The 15,504-nt window shown below is 42.7% G+C and overlaps 1 protein-coding gene across 2 annotated transcripts in view; it reads right to left on the bottom strand.

Annotated features, from left to right (window-relative positions):
• NELL1 (neural EGFL like 1) overlaps positions 1 to 15,504 on the bottom strand; it is an 820,299-nt gene that overhangs the window by 542,731 nt on the left and 262,064 nt on the right. The window lies entirely within an intron of this gene.

Genomic DNA, 15,504 nt, shown 5'->3' with positions numbered 1-15,504 from the left:
GGGGTAAAGTAACAAGGTAGGACCATGGCATGTGCAAAAAGGCTTCAAGAGGTGAAGGGCATGGTTTGCTCTAGGAATCTTGATGTCTTTACCTGGCTAGAACAAGGAGTGTGTGTGTGTGTATGTGTGTGTGAGAATGAAGAAAGGAAACTAGAACGATAGTGTAACTAAATCATGGCACATGATTTGGGATTTGGGAATCTACTGGCTATTCAAAGTAAGATTGGTTGGTGTTTACAAAGTGCTTCCAACCAAATGCTCCCAAGTCCTAAGACAGAATAGGCAATATGTTTGCTTATCTGATTTATCCCAGAGCTTCTCTAGGTAATTTGTTTATCCTTAACTATTGAAAGAGAGAAAGTGGGTGAATTAAGCCAAAACTCATTTGTCATTAAAAAGAATGTAATTACACTCACCTTGCCCTGAATGGCCATGTTTGTCCATTGGAACACAATGGAACTAGCAAGGTTAGCTTCTGATATATTACCTGGTGTCCATCCATTAGTGTCCAGTAATGCCAATAAGCACCACAATAGAAGAACCTCTTTCCAATGCAGTATCTGTGGGGCACAGTTACTTTCTGCCAATACTGGAAGCACACAGGCAGATGCTTATAGGATCCTGCAGCTCAGTGTTCAGACACAAAAGCTCCATACATTCTTTCCACAAATATCAGGCCTAAATGGCCATTTATGCAGCCAAGCAGTCACCTGGAAATGGTGACAATGCAAGGGTAATTACCAGGAGGCTTGTGGGAATGGAGAACACACTGCGTTTCCAACAGGATGTGCCTGCTTTAAAAGAGGACAATGTCACATTTTACTTAGATGCAATGTTAACACCTGTAAGGAAGAACCATTTAGAGGAAGAGCACAGATGGGGCTCTGGAATCAATTCTCAGTGGGAGGGGAAGGAAAAAGGGGGGTATCAAGGAGAATCTTGAAAATGGGCCTTACATTCCATTACACAGCCAACCCTCTCAGAGCTGCTGACCTTTTCACAACCACATCGATTCAGCCACAGGACGAAACAAAGCTGGGAAGAAAATAAAGTTACCTCAGAGTAACATGTTAAAGCATATGGTGAAAGGAAGAAAGAAGCATGACCTTCAAAGGCTAAATATATTGTCAGGACCACACAATCAGGACAGGCATTTATCACCAAGGTCACCCCCCAAGTATGAAGTGCTATTGCCACAGGAAAGCAAGGACTGATTTGCAGAGCAAGTTCTGAGCCTACGATTTGCTCATACCAAGTGACTACAGCAGTAATTTCAATAGGAGGAAGGAATCTCTTCTCTCTCCCCTCTTCTAGGCCCCTCACCTTCATTGGCAACCCTTCTTCATTCACACCTGGGTCTCAGAGGCTGGTGCATTCTTCATATAGACATCCAGCAAGAAATAGAGCTAACATCTTCATCCAATGCCTTCATGTTAAAGCTTGAAGGACACGGGGCAACACTCTCCCAGAACAAGAAAAGGAGGGTGGGGAGGAAATGAAAATGCTAAATAGCGATGTTCAAAAGATGGTTACCTTAAGAAAAATAGCACAGACATAACAAGAAAATGTACAGAGTTCCGAAGAAACAAAAGTCCGAGTCAGTGAACAAATATGTTCAGCGCTAAGTGAAAGCCAAGAGGAAACTATCTGACAAATGCAATGGGAAAGAAAATTCAGCTACAGAAAACGAGAACCAAAATCAGTGCTCTCTTTTCAAAAGTACTTTGCAAAGTTGATAATAAAATAACTACAACATAGAGAGGAAAGGAGCCAATCCAGGACTTTCCTTAACTATAAGTTTTATTATATAAATTGATTGTACGATTTTAAAGTTCACCAATTTAGGTAAGCTAATTACTTTTCCAATCCTGAGTTCTTCATTTAATCAACATTTTAAAGCCTCTAATACAGCACTATGCCAGACAATGGATTCACAAACGTGTATAAAATACAGTCTCTGCCTTCCAGGAGCTCACACTCTCCCGAGATTAGAGCAATCTGCAAGCAAATAATTACAGAAATATAAGTGCTCAAACCAGGAGTTATGCATACACTGAATTATGGGCTCATCAGCCTCGTGAATGTAAAACTTACCTGGGAAATAAGGCTGTCTAATGTTTGGTTAGAAAAATTTCAAACTATAAGAAATGCTGGCATTGTGGGGCTAAAGAAATGGTACATTAAACTACATTTCTTCATTAATCTTTCTCCTAGGGAGGCTCTTTCCCGATTGTTCAAACAGAATTTACAGTGTGAGCAGGGAGAGGAGAGAAGGCAACAAACTCAACAAGCTTGACTCTACTCCAAGAATTTCCATTTTAGGAGCTAGAAAGCCCTGCAGGGGACCTGGCTTGACACATTCTGGCAAAGTGGAAGAATCAAATCACAGTCAAAGGCACTGAGAGCACAGGCAACCCCTGCTCAGAACCCCAGCTGCCTATTTTTATCAAATCCAAACAAGTCACTGACTTGATGAAACTGAATCAAACTTGAAATCCCTGTCACTGTGGCCAACTTAAAGAGCTCCCATTTGACAGAGTTGGAACAATTAAAGCAACCAAAAAAAAAAAAAAAAGTAATACTGGATTGTAAAACCAAAGCATAAAATAAATATCCATGAGTCCCACATCGCCAACATATAACCCTACTCTAAAAATGAGAAAAATGTCAGACAAATCCCAACTGAGGAACAGTTGAACTACTTGATCAGAGCTCCTCAAAAAACAGTTAAGGTCATTAAAATCAAAGAAACTTCCAACTACTGGGTCTTCTAGCCCAAGATGGCAACCTAAGACGACTCTGAAGTCACCTTCTCCACAGAACACAGCAAATTACATCTATTTATAAAGCAATTCCTTCTTTAGAACCAAGGGCTGACTGAACAGCTTCTGCATGATAAAAGAGAAACTGGGACCTGGTAATGAAGAGCCCCCCCCCCCCCCCCCCCCCCCCCCCCCCGATGCTGAGAACTGCAGTGGGGAGGGGTAGCAGCAGGGAACAGCTTTGTCTGTCCTTGGCCAGTCCTGTGGCTCTTTTAAAGCCACAATTTAAAAGAGCAACTAGTTTATAAAATCAGCCCTCAAACTCTGCTAAACTGTGGAAAAGCTGCTGGAACTCTCTCCGGGTCAGAGGGCCTGGTGAGCATTTAAGCTCCCCTCCCCACTGAAAGCACACACCAGAGCGGGGCTTGGCCCACCACTTCAGAACGCCCTGGGTCTCTGAGGCCACACCCACCCTGAACACCCCACAACACAGGTAAAAAGCTGAAGTATAAAGCAACAACTAGTATACCAAAAAGCCAACCCTAGCACTCCCGCCAGATGGCTAGGGAGCTGCTAGAGCTTCCTCTGGATACGAGGGCACAATTTACGTGCCCCGTCCACCCGGAAAGCACAGACCAGTGCAGGATCTAGGCAGCCTAATCTGCTGCCGAAAAGTCCAGGGTGCCAAGTCCGTACATGTCACAGACTTCCCCACAAGGCCAGGACACCCCCGTCAGCACACCCATGGTGAACGTGTACCAGAGATCCAGCCCTCGTTGCCAAGGTGACCAGGTGCAAAGCACCCTGGAACACCTCAGGCCCACACCATTTTGGCTTCAGATACCTTCTAGGGCACCCACAGAACAAAGCACTCCCAGAACTCCCAGCTGACACCTGATTTGGATCCAGGGGTCCTGTCAGAGCACTACCTGCATGGAGCACACCAAGAACCTCCCGCCAACCCACCAGGGAACCCTCAGGACAGAGCACCCTAGAACACCGCTGCCTGCATCAGCCTCCATTCCAGTTCCCTGGCCAAGGAACCCCATGTGCTCAGTACTCTAAGACACCTCAGCTTATGCGCCCACTTCAGCTTCAGCTATCCATCAGGGCACCCTGAATGTACAGAGCCCCAAAACACCTGTCTCACAATTCCTTCATCTTCAGCCATCCTGCCAGGACACACTTTGTATGGAGACCCCATGAACCATACCAACCCATACCCACTTCAGCTTTAGCTGTCCTGGTAGGGCATCCTTAATGTGGAGAGCCCTGGGACCTCCTCAGCTTGTACCCACATCAGGTACACCGGCCCTACCAGGGAACCCCCTATACACAGAGCCTCAAAACTGCCCCAGCCTACACACACCCCAATGGCAGCCATCTTACCAGAGCAGACCCAGCATGGAGCGCCCATGGAGTCCCCCATATGGGACCTGTAGTCCCACCAGCCAGAGCTCCCACCAGCCACCAAAAGTCACCAAGCATGCTTTGTCTACAGAAGGAACAACTATACACAAGACCATTCCTTCAAGTTTAGAAGTGTTCCACCTAATTCACAGACACACAGAAAGTCAAGCAAATGAGGAGATAGAGGAATATGCTCCACAAGAAGAATATAAAACCTCAGAAAAAGAACTAAATGAAATAGAGATAAGCAATATGCCTGATAAAGAATTTGAAGCAATGATTATCAAGATGCTCACCAGACTGGAGAGAGGAATAGAAGAATTCAGTGAGATCTCCAATAAAGAGGAAATATTTAAGAACCAATCAGAGTTGAAGAATACAATAACTGACATGGAAAATACACTACAGGGAATAAAAAGTAGATGTAAAAGATGTAGAAGATGTAGATGTAGCAGATCTAGCAGATGTAGAAGAATGGATCAGTGATCTGGAAGACAGGGTGATGGAAAGCACCCATGCTGAACAAAAAGAAAAAAGAATTTAAAAAATGGAGATAGGTTAAGGGATCTTTTGGACAATATCAAGTGCACAAACATTTCCAGAAGGAAAAGAGAACGAGAAAGGAAACTTATTTGAAGAAATAGTAGCTGAAAACTTCCCTAATCTAGGGAAGAAAATAGACATCTCGGTTCTAGAAGAGTTCCAAACTAGATGAACCCAAGCAACACATAATACTACAACCCATAATAATTAAATATCAAAGTTAAACAGGGAATTTTAAAAGAACAAGAGAGAAGCAAAAAGTTATATACAAGGAAACTCCATAAAGCTACCAGCTTATCTTTCAGCAGAACCTTTGCTGAATGAAAAAAAACAAACAAACAAACAAACAAAAAAACAAAAAACAAAAAAAAACAAAAAACTACAACCGGCAAGATCATCATTCAGATTTGAAGGAGATCTAAATAGTTTCTCAGACAAACAAAAGTTAAAGGAGTTAATCACATTAAACCAGCATTTTAAAAAATATTAAGGGACTTCCTTAAGTGTAATAGATAAGGCCATAATTAGAAGAAAATTATGAATAAAAAGATGTAAAATATGACAGCATATACATAAAATGTAGAGGAGGGTGTAAATAAAAAGACTAAGGTTGTGTTTGAACTTCAGTGACCATCAACTTAATATACAACACTATTTAGGATGTTATGTATGAACCTCATGTTAACAATAAACTCAAAACCTGTAACAGATACACACAACAAAAAGTCACACATAACACTATAGAAACTCAGCAATCACGAGAATGAGAAGAGCTACAGAAAACAATTAACAAAATAGCAATAGTACATATTAACCAATAATAATTTAAATATAAATGACCTGAATGTATTAATCAAAAGATACATAAGATAGATATATATATATATATATATATATATATATGCATATATATATATATGCTGCCTACAAGAGACTCACTTCAGACCTAAAGAGATACACCAACTGAAAGTGAAGGGATGAAAAAACATTTATCAGGCAAATGGAAGCAAAAATAAAGCCAGAATAGTAAAACTTACATCAAACGAAACAGACTAAAACAAAGACTATAACAAATGACAACGACATTACATAATAATAAAAAGATCAAACAAGAGGAAAAAACAACTGCAAATACCTATGCACCCCTAAACTGAAAAACCTAAATACATAAATCAAGTATTAATGGACACGAGCGGAGAAATTGGCAATAATACAGTAATAATAGGAGACTTTAATAATTCACTTGCACCAATGGAATAGATCATCTAGGCAGAAAATCAATAAGGAAATGGTGTCTTTGAATGACACAGTAGCCTGGACAGACATAACAAATATACGTGTAACATTCCATTCAAAAACAAAATACACATCTTTTCAAGTGTATATAGAACATTCTCTAGGATAAATCACATGGTAGACCACAAAGTCTCAATACATTTAATATTGAAATCATGCCATGCATCTATTCAGAAAACAAATGTATGAGACTAGAAATCACAAGAAAAAAGAAACTAGAGAAAGACAAACCTGTGGAAGCTAATTAATATGCTGGTGAACCACCAATAGATCAATGAAGAAAACAAGGCATCAGCAAAAAATGGAGACAAATGAAAATGAAAACACAATGGTCCAAAATATTTGGGACAGAGCAAATACAGATCTAGAGGACAAGAAAAGCAGTAATTTCTGACATCAACCTTAACGTTTTTCTACATAAGTGTCCCAAGGCAAGGGAAACAAAAACAAAAAGAAACTATTGGGACTACATCAAAATAAAAAGCTTCTACAAAACAAAGGCAATAATCAACCAAAAAGGCAATCTACTGAACGGGAGAAAGTATTTGGAAATAATACATCCAATAAGGGGTTAACATATAAAATATATAAACTTACACCACACCAAAAAAAGTCTAAAAACTGGGCAGAGAACCTAAATAGACATTTTTCAAATGCCTACAGATGGCTAACAGACGCATGAAAAGATGCTCAGCATTACTATCAGGGAAATGCATATCAGAGCCACAATGCAAGATCACCTTATATTTCTCAGAGTAGCTAGTCAAAAAGACAAGAAATAACCAGTATGTAAAGAAAAAGGAACTCATGACCCACTGGGAGAAATATAAATTGGTACAGCCACTGTGGAAAACACTATGGAGGTTCCTCAAAAAACAAATAGAAATTAAAATACCATCGGATCCAGCTATTCCACTATTAAGTATTTACCCCAAAAAAAGAAAAACAGTAATTTGAAAAGTTCTATGTACCCCTATGTTTACTGCAGCATTATTTACAACAACCTAGATATGGAAAAAACTTAAATGTCCATCAATAGATGAATGGATAAAGAAAATGCCACATAGATGGATATGGGTACGTGTAAGGAATATTACCCAGCCATGTAAGAAAGAGTAGATCTCTCCATTTGCCTTGGATGGATCCAGATTGTATTATGCTAAGCGAAATAAGTCAGACTGAGAAAGACAAATACCATCTGATTTCACTCGTATGTTGAATTTAAAAAACAAATGAACAAACAGAATCAGACTTAAAAATACAACAAACTGAAGGTTCCCCAGAGGGGAGCAGTTGCAGGGATGGGGAAATGGGTAACAAGTAATGGGAGACACACGCTTCTAGGTGTGAAATCAGTAAATCATGGGAATAAAAGGTACAGCACTGGGAACGTAGTCAACAACGCTGTAATAGTGTTGCACAGGGACAGATGGAAGCTGCACTTGCAGTGAGCACAGCATAATGTACAGACTTGTCGAACCACTACGTTGTACACCAGAAACTAACATACCATTGTATGTTAACTATACCCCCCCAAAAAAATTATTTTATTGTTAAAAAAAAAAATCACATCAAGGGAAGCCTAAGGAGAGATGGTGACTTACTGTAAGCGGTACCCTGGATGGGATGGGGGGCTCTAACAGATAAAGGACAGGAGGTAAAAACTAAGGAACTCTGAATAAAGGTACAGACCTTAATTAATCAAAATGTATCGATGTTGTTTAATTATAAACAAATGCACTCTGAAACTGAGGACGCCATGCATTATCTTCACATTTCTATAAACCTAGAACTGCTCTAGAATAGAAAGTTCACTTCTAGAATAGAAAGTCCTCCTTTCTATTTCAAAGAAAGGAGAAAGATCCTTGTGTGATCACGTAGAACCCATTTAATCCTCACAGCATCCCAACGAGACAGCTACCATCACTTTCCCGATCCTATAAAGGAGAAACTAAAACAGGGTCAAGTAACCTGCTTGAGGCCACACGGCGGTGGAGTGTGGATGCACACCCAGCCCGACCGCAGGCCATGCTTCCCGTTACCACACCACACTGACCCCACGTACTACATTCAGAGAGCTTCCCTTCCGCACACACTGTTCACGCTCATCACTTCCAGGGACGGGGCTTTCTCGGCCCAGACTCCTGCTGCCGAGCTCGCCTGGCACAGGCTGAGATTTTCCCCCGCCCCAGCCTGTCCTCCAGCCACCTGTTCCCATCACTTGCCCCACCACGAGGAGCCCAACCGGCCCCTCTCTGTACCCTCCCTATCACCGGATTTCCTTGTCTATCTCGCACTAATATCCTCAGCACTGTTTTCTAGACCGTGGGGCAGAGACAAGTGCAGGACGACTTTGACTTGGGGCACAAGTCAGCAGGCTCAGGGCACGGCCTGGGCACAATGAGGGCACAAACAGGCTCAAGGGAGAGACCAAGAATGAAATATTGGTCCTGACACTTGCCAGCCAACATTTCCATGCAGAATAAAGGAGCAAAGGAGCTTCTGATGCCCCTAATTCCAAGACTGTGTGCCTACTGGGGAGAAAAAAAGGGGGAAATTTGTGGTTTTGAAGGCACAGCTGGCAAAGAGAACAGCTCTGAACATAGTACGCGGGCAACAGCTGGAATATGCTCTCGGGGTTGGCACAGACAGGAAGGGCAAAGCGGTGAAGATCCGCAGCCCCAGGCTGCTCGCTGCAAGAAACCGCATTCTGGCTGAGAGTTCTTACTTTTAGTGGCAGCGACGGAAAAGCAGAGTGGCTACAGGGGCACTCACCTTAGGGGTAGCCTGTGTGCTCTGGGTTCGAGTCTCCCTATGGGAGCCAGAGACACACAGGGCCTAACCCCGCCTTCTCTCATGTTGGGGCCGGGGAGCCCAGCCTCACAGTAGAGGGGGTGTATGCAGTGTGCTTGAAAACTCTAAGGTCCCAGAGTCGGAGTTGCTCAAATTCTCAGAACTACACCTCTTCAGCTGTAAACTGGGAGCTAGTACCTTCTGTGCTAGATGCTGGAGATGAGCAAAAACACACACGGCTCCTGAGCTTAGGGATCTCTCGAGTCCTGTGGAGAAGGCAGGCAATAATCAAGGAACTGCACATGAGGGTGTTGGCTAAGAAACGGACATAAAGCCTGTGCATATGTGATAGATGGAAACCAAAGATGCCCCTGAAGGAAGGACGTGCTGCCCAGATGCAGAGAATGTGGCCGGGAGACAGTCCCAGCTGTCCGCTCTTTCGAGGTCCAGCTGGCTGCAGAGAGGCGGCTGCTCTGAGGACATGCCCTTCCCGGGGAAGCCTGTATTCGAGACAGAACCAAGCGAGAATATAAATGCCCGGTCCCTCTGTGCCATATTAATGGCACAACTCTGACATGTATATGTGCCCCAGATCTTTGCCGTGTTGGCATTGTAACTCTCTGCTCAATCCTGCTTCCGTCCCTTTGCTTTCATAGGTGTTGATCCCCAATAAACATTTTGCACCCCGAGCTCCATCTCAGTGGTGTCTGCTTTGCGAGAGCCAAGCCCATTATAGGAAGAAAGGGGACTGGTCTACACAATGGATAACCAACAGATCTTGACCCGACTGGGAGCTGCGGAAAGGCTTCGCTAACTAGGATGTACGTAAAATGACTTCAGCAGCATAGTTAAATCCTAAGAAAGCAAACAGAAGGGAAATGAGGTTGACGCTGGAGAAACCTATGAAATCCACATTGAATGGGTAAGACGAGCAGTCTGGAGAAAGAGACACGGAGAACTCCGTACATGAGCGAGTGAGGAATTCAAGAGCACCGAAAACTCCAATCAAGGTGATTCGGAAGTAATTTCAAGGAATGAGAACGACAGTGTAATCGTAACTGATGAAGCAGAAGGAAGCCTCATCAATGGCTTGTTTCCTTGTTTAGAGAAAGACCTTGAACAGAAAGGGGACAAGGAAAAAAAAAAAAAAAAAAAAGGAAGAAAGAAAGAAAGAAAGGGGACTAGGCAGCCAGAGCAGGAAAAGTACTCCAGAGAGGACATGATTCAAGCTGGACAGTTTGGACCTTATGGAGACTCCTTAAAAACTGATCTGGGTCAGGAAGGGCAGGGGGCTGGCAGGGGGAGGTGTATTTTTACCTGCTTTAAATTCTCCATTAAAAGATGTTCTCATCAAGCTTTGTGATGCCTCGCTGTTCAAAAGAGCACCTCAGGTCTACCTTCAGTTTATCCTAATTTTAAAACTAAAAATACTTTATGGTACTTTATGTACATTATAGCATATGGTTTACCCTTGATTTCTAGAGGGCAAGCATTATTACCACTTGGATTTTGAGGAGGATGAAACTCAGGGGTCCTAAGTTTTAAATGACTTGTCTGCAGTCGTAGCTGTTAGGTCAGAGCATAGTGATTTGCACCAGGTCTGCTGGGCACCAGGCTTTGGGAATTAGAACTGCACACTTGGCACAGTCCAGACCTTGCACACCTCACCTGAGGTCCCTTGTGAACCCTCGGCCTTTGGAAAGGGAGGGAAGAGAAGGGGCTGACAAGGTGGGAGATGGGAAGCCGTTAGCAAGCTGAATCCTCACTTATCCTAAGAAAAAGGCAATAGATAATGAATAAAGTTGTATAGAGGAGAGCAATACAAACACATCATTAAGAAAAAATAGCTCAAGATCAAGAACTGTGAACTCATTATGATTTCTTAAATCTTCGGAGTCAAACTCAGCGTCCTCATTCTTCACCAAACTCCGCAAAGATCAAGTTTTTCTCCCAATGTAAAACAACAGTAAAACAGACCTAATTTCTCATTTCTACAAAATCCTGGAGAAAATGAAGTAATGCGTTTAAAATTTAGAATTACTATCCAACTCAGAAAGGCGATTTTGACCTCCTTTTGTTTTCTCAAAATTTTGTAAATACATACCCTTATTTAATTCACAACGAATTAGGGCAGCAGTGGGCAGGGGTGAGCAATGGACTGTTTACCATCATAAGCCACGTGATACTACATTACTTTAAAATAAATGCTTTGATAGAAAATTAATATGCAATACGCTGCTTTAAGAGAAAAACTGTTGATATAGCACAGTCTCCAAGGCAAACAGCCACATCCATAGAACACAAGGAAAGGACGGGGAGGTGGGCAAGGTGCATCCTGGGGAGAGGGGACTCTCGTGGCCTCTCCAGAACAGCCACCTCCTGATAGGGTACGTGTACTGTCCAGATAGACTCACCAGCCTCCCCGAGCCTGCTGTTAATAAGATCTTCCTCTGAGCACACACTTGTTAAAAAGCCCTCTGATCATTTTTCCTTCCCTTCAAGGTGAGAATACCCTGGTCTGTCTGAGATAAATGTCTGAATTGCCTGACAGTTACTATAAATTATTGAATTGACATTCTGGGATATCTTATATAATCAAGTTCTATGAACATGTCAAATAGAAGTCTGTCCGTAAGAGATGGAACTCTTCTCCACAAACTGGCAAAATCAGATTTCTGAGGCAACCAGAAGCAGACCCTGGGCAGGAGTGAGTTGCATCAGTAGAAATGCCACTCTGCACGGGATTTCTGGGTGACCGATCATGCATCTTTCCTCTTGTGATACCCTGTAAGCCACAGGTTTGCCATACGAGACATTATAAAGTCTAAGCAAGGCTTGGAGTCTTATTCTTCTCACCAGTGTGCACCACGGACACAGGCAATGTGTTTCCACCTTCATATCCTCAGCTTTTTACACTCCATCTAAGAAATAGAAGACCATCAACAATTGTCAAAGAACAGAAGTGCCTGGGTGGCTCAGTTGGTTGAGTATCCACCTTTGGCTCAAGTTGTGAGTCCTAAGGTCCTGGGATCAAGCCCCACCTGGGGCTCCCTGCTCAGTGGGGAGCCTGCTTCTCCCTCTCTGCCTCTCCACCTTGCTCATGTTCTCCCTCCCTCACTCTCAAGTAAATATATTAATTACTTAGTTCATTAAATAAATAAAACCTCTAAAAAGTTATTAGTGAATGAATGAGTGATAGTAAATGCCAGGAGGCTACTTAGAAGATGATGTGAGACAACTGTGGGGATCAAAGCCAAGGAGTATGCTGAATCAGAAGAACTCGTGTTCCAGGTATTTCACTGGTGGCAGCTCTGAGTCGGAGATGATTATCATCAGGACCCATCATTAAGTCAATAGTAAACTGAAGTACAGTGGTTTGGGAACATACCAAATACAGGCCCAAGGATATCGAAGGTCATTAATGTTCATCCCCCACCAAACCAATTCTCACATTTGCACCCAATCCTAGGACCCTGCTTGGAGCCCTGGCATTCTGAACTGTTCCAGTTGATGAGACAATGAGATTTAGGAACTTCACCTTCCCCTGTATGTTAAATTCTATTTTTCCTCTCAAATGAGCAAGGCTAGTTACCACAGAAAGATATCACAGACTCAGGCTCCCTAAAAGGAGACCTCTTGAGTCTGCCCGTCTCGCACTCCAGCGTAGGATCCACGTGAGGATGAGCATGGGTATCCTGACAAGTTAGCCTTTCCCTATAAACTTGCTCCTCTCCCCACACTCCTTCCATAGCTTTTCTCTGCCCTATTAGTTCATTACCCACATTCTTCTTCCATTTACTCATTCATTCATTCAACTTTTTAGCACCTACTACTGAACTTAAAAATTACTATATACAGCCTTTGTACCAAGACCCTCACAGTCTTGACCCCATATATAAGAACCTCAAACATTCCAATAAAGTTTAAAAATTATCCCCGTATCCTTTTATTGATAATCATGTAGACAAAATATCTGGATAGTTCAATCAAAAAAATACTTACTGAATCTTTCCATGAAATAATTAATAGCAATCAATCTTCACAAGTTAAAAGCTTTAGGATACAGCTCTTCCCTCTCAACATACTCTCAGGGAAGTGGGTTAAACAAGTCTGCACATATGAAACAATAAGCAATGAAAGAAGTTCCAGAATGTGTGATCCAATCTCTAATAATTTGGGGATGCGGAGCTATAATTACCATAGGAGTTGAAAGAAGGCAAGTGGGAGCTGTTTAGAGAGAGCTGATAAGTTCGACCTCTTCCACTAAGGAGCTTACAACAGTTACTTCACTTCCCTGGGCACCGATTTCCCCCACCATAAAATGAGAAAGGTAGCTCAAGTCACTGATAAAGTCACTTCCAGCTCTGAATTCCTTGGTATGTCTCTAGTACAAGTCATAGAAGGCCTTCACGTTGGGCATGAACCTCATATGCACCATTCCAAATAAACAAGTGTGGGTATTACTATCATATTTACCTTTTTATTATATATCCAAAGGGCTACAGAAATCACTTTCCATTATAGACCACATCCTTAATTTTTAAAATTGCTTGTATTTAAGTGGGCATCTTGGTCCTATTATCATTCTTTAATTTGAGAATTGGAGGATGTGATGAAATTACTGTTTAATCATAGCTGCATAGCACCTAAATTGCAAATGAACGCACACATCCCTCCCACACATATCCAGCACTGAGACACCAAGAGGAGGGAATCTGGCTGCCTCGTCGCTAACAAAACAGAGAAATATCCAAGAGAAGGAAGAGAATGCCAGTGAGAAAGGCTGGCAGGAGTGTAAAATATGCATGCAAAAAGCTCCAAACAAGACTTGCAGCAGTTAAAGCAGAGAGCAGTCCCAGGCTAGCAATAACTTTCACCTCAATCATTTCTGCAGTTTCTCACCCCATGCCCGATACATGCACACGGGTGTGAATGCCCACTTCTATCAATATGTCACACGTTACTATGTCTTCTGGGGAGAATATGTCACAAAGAACTGACATTCGTAACAAGTTTAAAGGTTCCAGTAATTTCAAAAATGTCTGCCTCCACCCCAGCTTGGGAAAACAAAAATGTAACCAGACAACAAGAGGATAAGGGAGAGACGCTGAGTCGATGGCTTTCTCTGGTTTCCCAAGTTAAGGGACGAGATGAGGGCCTACGTCTGGAACACAATGCTGCTTCAATCAAGAGAAGAAGTACACGAACTTCTGTTCTAGTCCTCAGAATAGACTAGGATCGGCCCATCTTTGCCAAGCATTGCCACATGTCAATATATCACCTGCTACCCCACCAATAGGTTGACATCCATTAAAGTTAACTCTGACCTTAATTTTGTATTTTGCTTCCCTAGTGACTCATTGTGTTAGAAGCTGCTAGAGATGGTGCTTATTTCACTCAAAGACCAAGGGAATTCACTTCGGCTCAGCCCATTCACCTCCCCATGAAGTTGTCAGAGGAAAAGAGTCGCATAAGGGGCAATGACTAGTAGGAAGTGATTCCCACGGTGGACACAACTCCACTGCAAGGCTTTTAGATGAATGCCATGTAATTAATGGCTTCAATCCCGGGAAAAATCTTGGGATCTTAACCTGCTGCAGCTGGCTGCATCAGAGACTGGCTCTTGAGAAACTGAAAGCACTGAAAAGAAGAAAGAGCAGCCTGAGGAAGGAACAGGCTAGATTTGTTCAGAGAGCAAGTCCAGACTAAGTCACCACATGGAGGGAAGATAAGGCCCCATTACTGAAGTACAAGAGGACCCAGTTGTATTAACAACCTCACTTCTTGAGAAGGATCAAAAAGGATTTGGATCAAGAAGGTCAAGACCTCCAAAATCTGCATCCCCCATAAAGAGTAGAGCGTCTGCCTTTGGAGACGACACTGAGAGTGCAGTATGGTCATTGCTGCCACTGGGTCTTAGCCATTCCAAGCAAAGCACTCAATTAAAATGAGTTCTTTGTCACCAGGAAGACAACACACAGGACACACTTCCTTTCCTAGTACTTTGCCAGATACTAGGTGTGTTTTTTTAATCTTACCCTAAAATCCATGAAGTTAGTACAATTACATATATTTTGTAAAGAAATCATGACTCAAGGTTAAGTGAGCTGCCGAAGTCCACTGCCAACTGACACCGGTAGGACTCAAACCCAGGTTGGTCTGAGTTCAAAATCTGCTCTATTGCCACTTTGTTGTATTAGCATCACAGGACAGGGTCCTAACATCATGCAAAATTGTTAGCCAAGAATAAGCCCACCAAAGTGGCACCCGCTACTTTGGGTTTTATCTCTAGAGCATCCATCATTGTTGAGTTTGCTTCTGCAAATTAAAGTCATTTGAACTGTGATGAGCCAAGCAAGGGTGCATAGACAATATTAAAAATGAAATGCCATTGTGAGTTAATGAGACATCGGAAAGCTTTTAACCTCAGGGCTGCAAAACTGCCGTTAATGCCGACGCTCATAAACACCGTCTTTATGGAGAAGAGAAGAGATTGGAAAGACATGCTACTCATTCATAAAGACAAGGGCCAAGAGGCAGCAAAATGTCAGTGCTCGGGGAGCAGCATCCCTGAGCTGGGAAGTGGGCTCCAAATGCCACCAGCCATCCATGGTGGATGAGCCGTCCACGTTCCTTTCCCCATCAGAACTCAGCCAGAGTCCAGCTCAACAGCCACACCGTGGGAACACAGAATAAGAGG

Source organism: Canis lupus, chromosome 21, assembly GCF_003254725.2.
Source record: "Canis lupus dingo isolate Sandy chromosome 21, ASM325472v2, whole genome shotgun sequence".
NCBI classification, from domain to species: Eukaryota; Metazoa; Chordata; class Mammalia; order Carnivora; family Canidae; genus Canis; species Canis lupus.
Note: the sequence above shows the minus strand (reverse complement) of the source record. Positions and strands in the feature narration are given on the sequence as shown.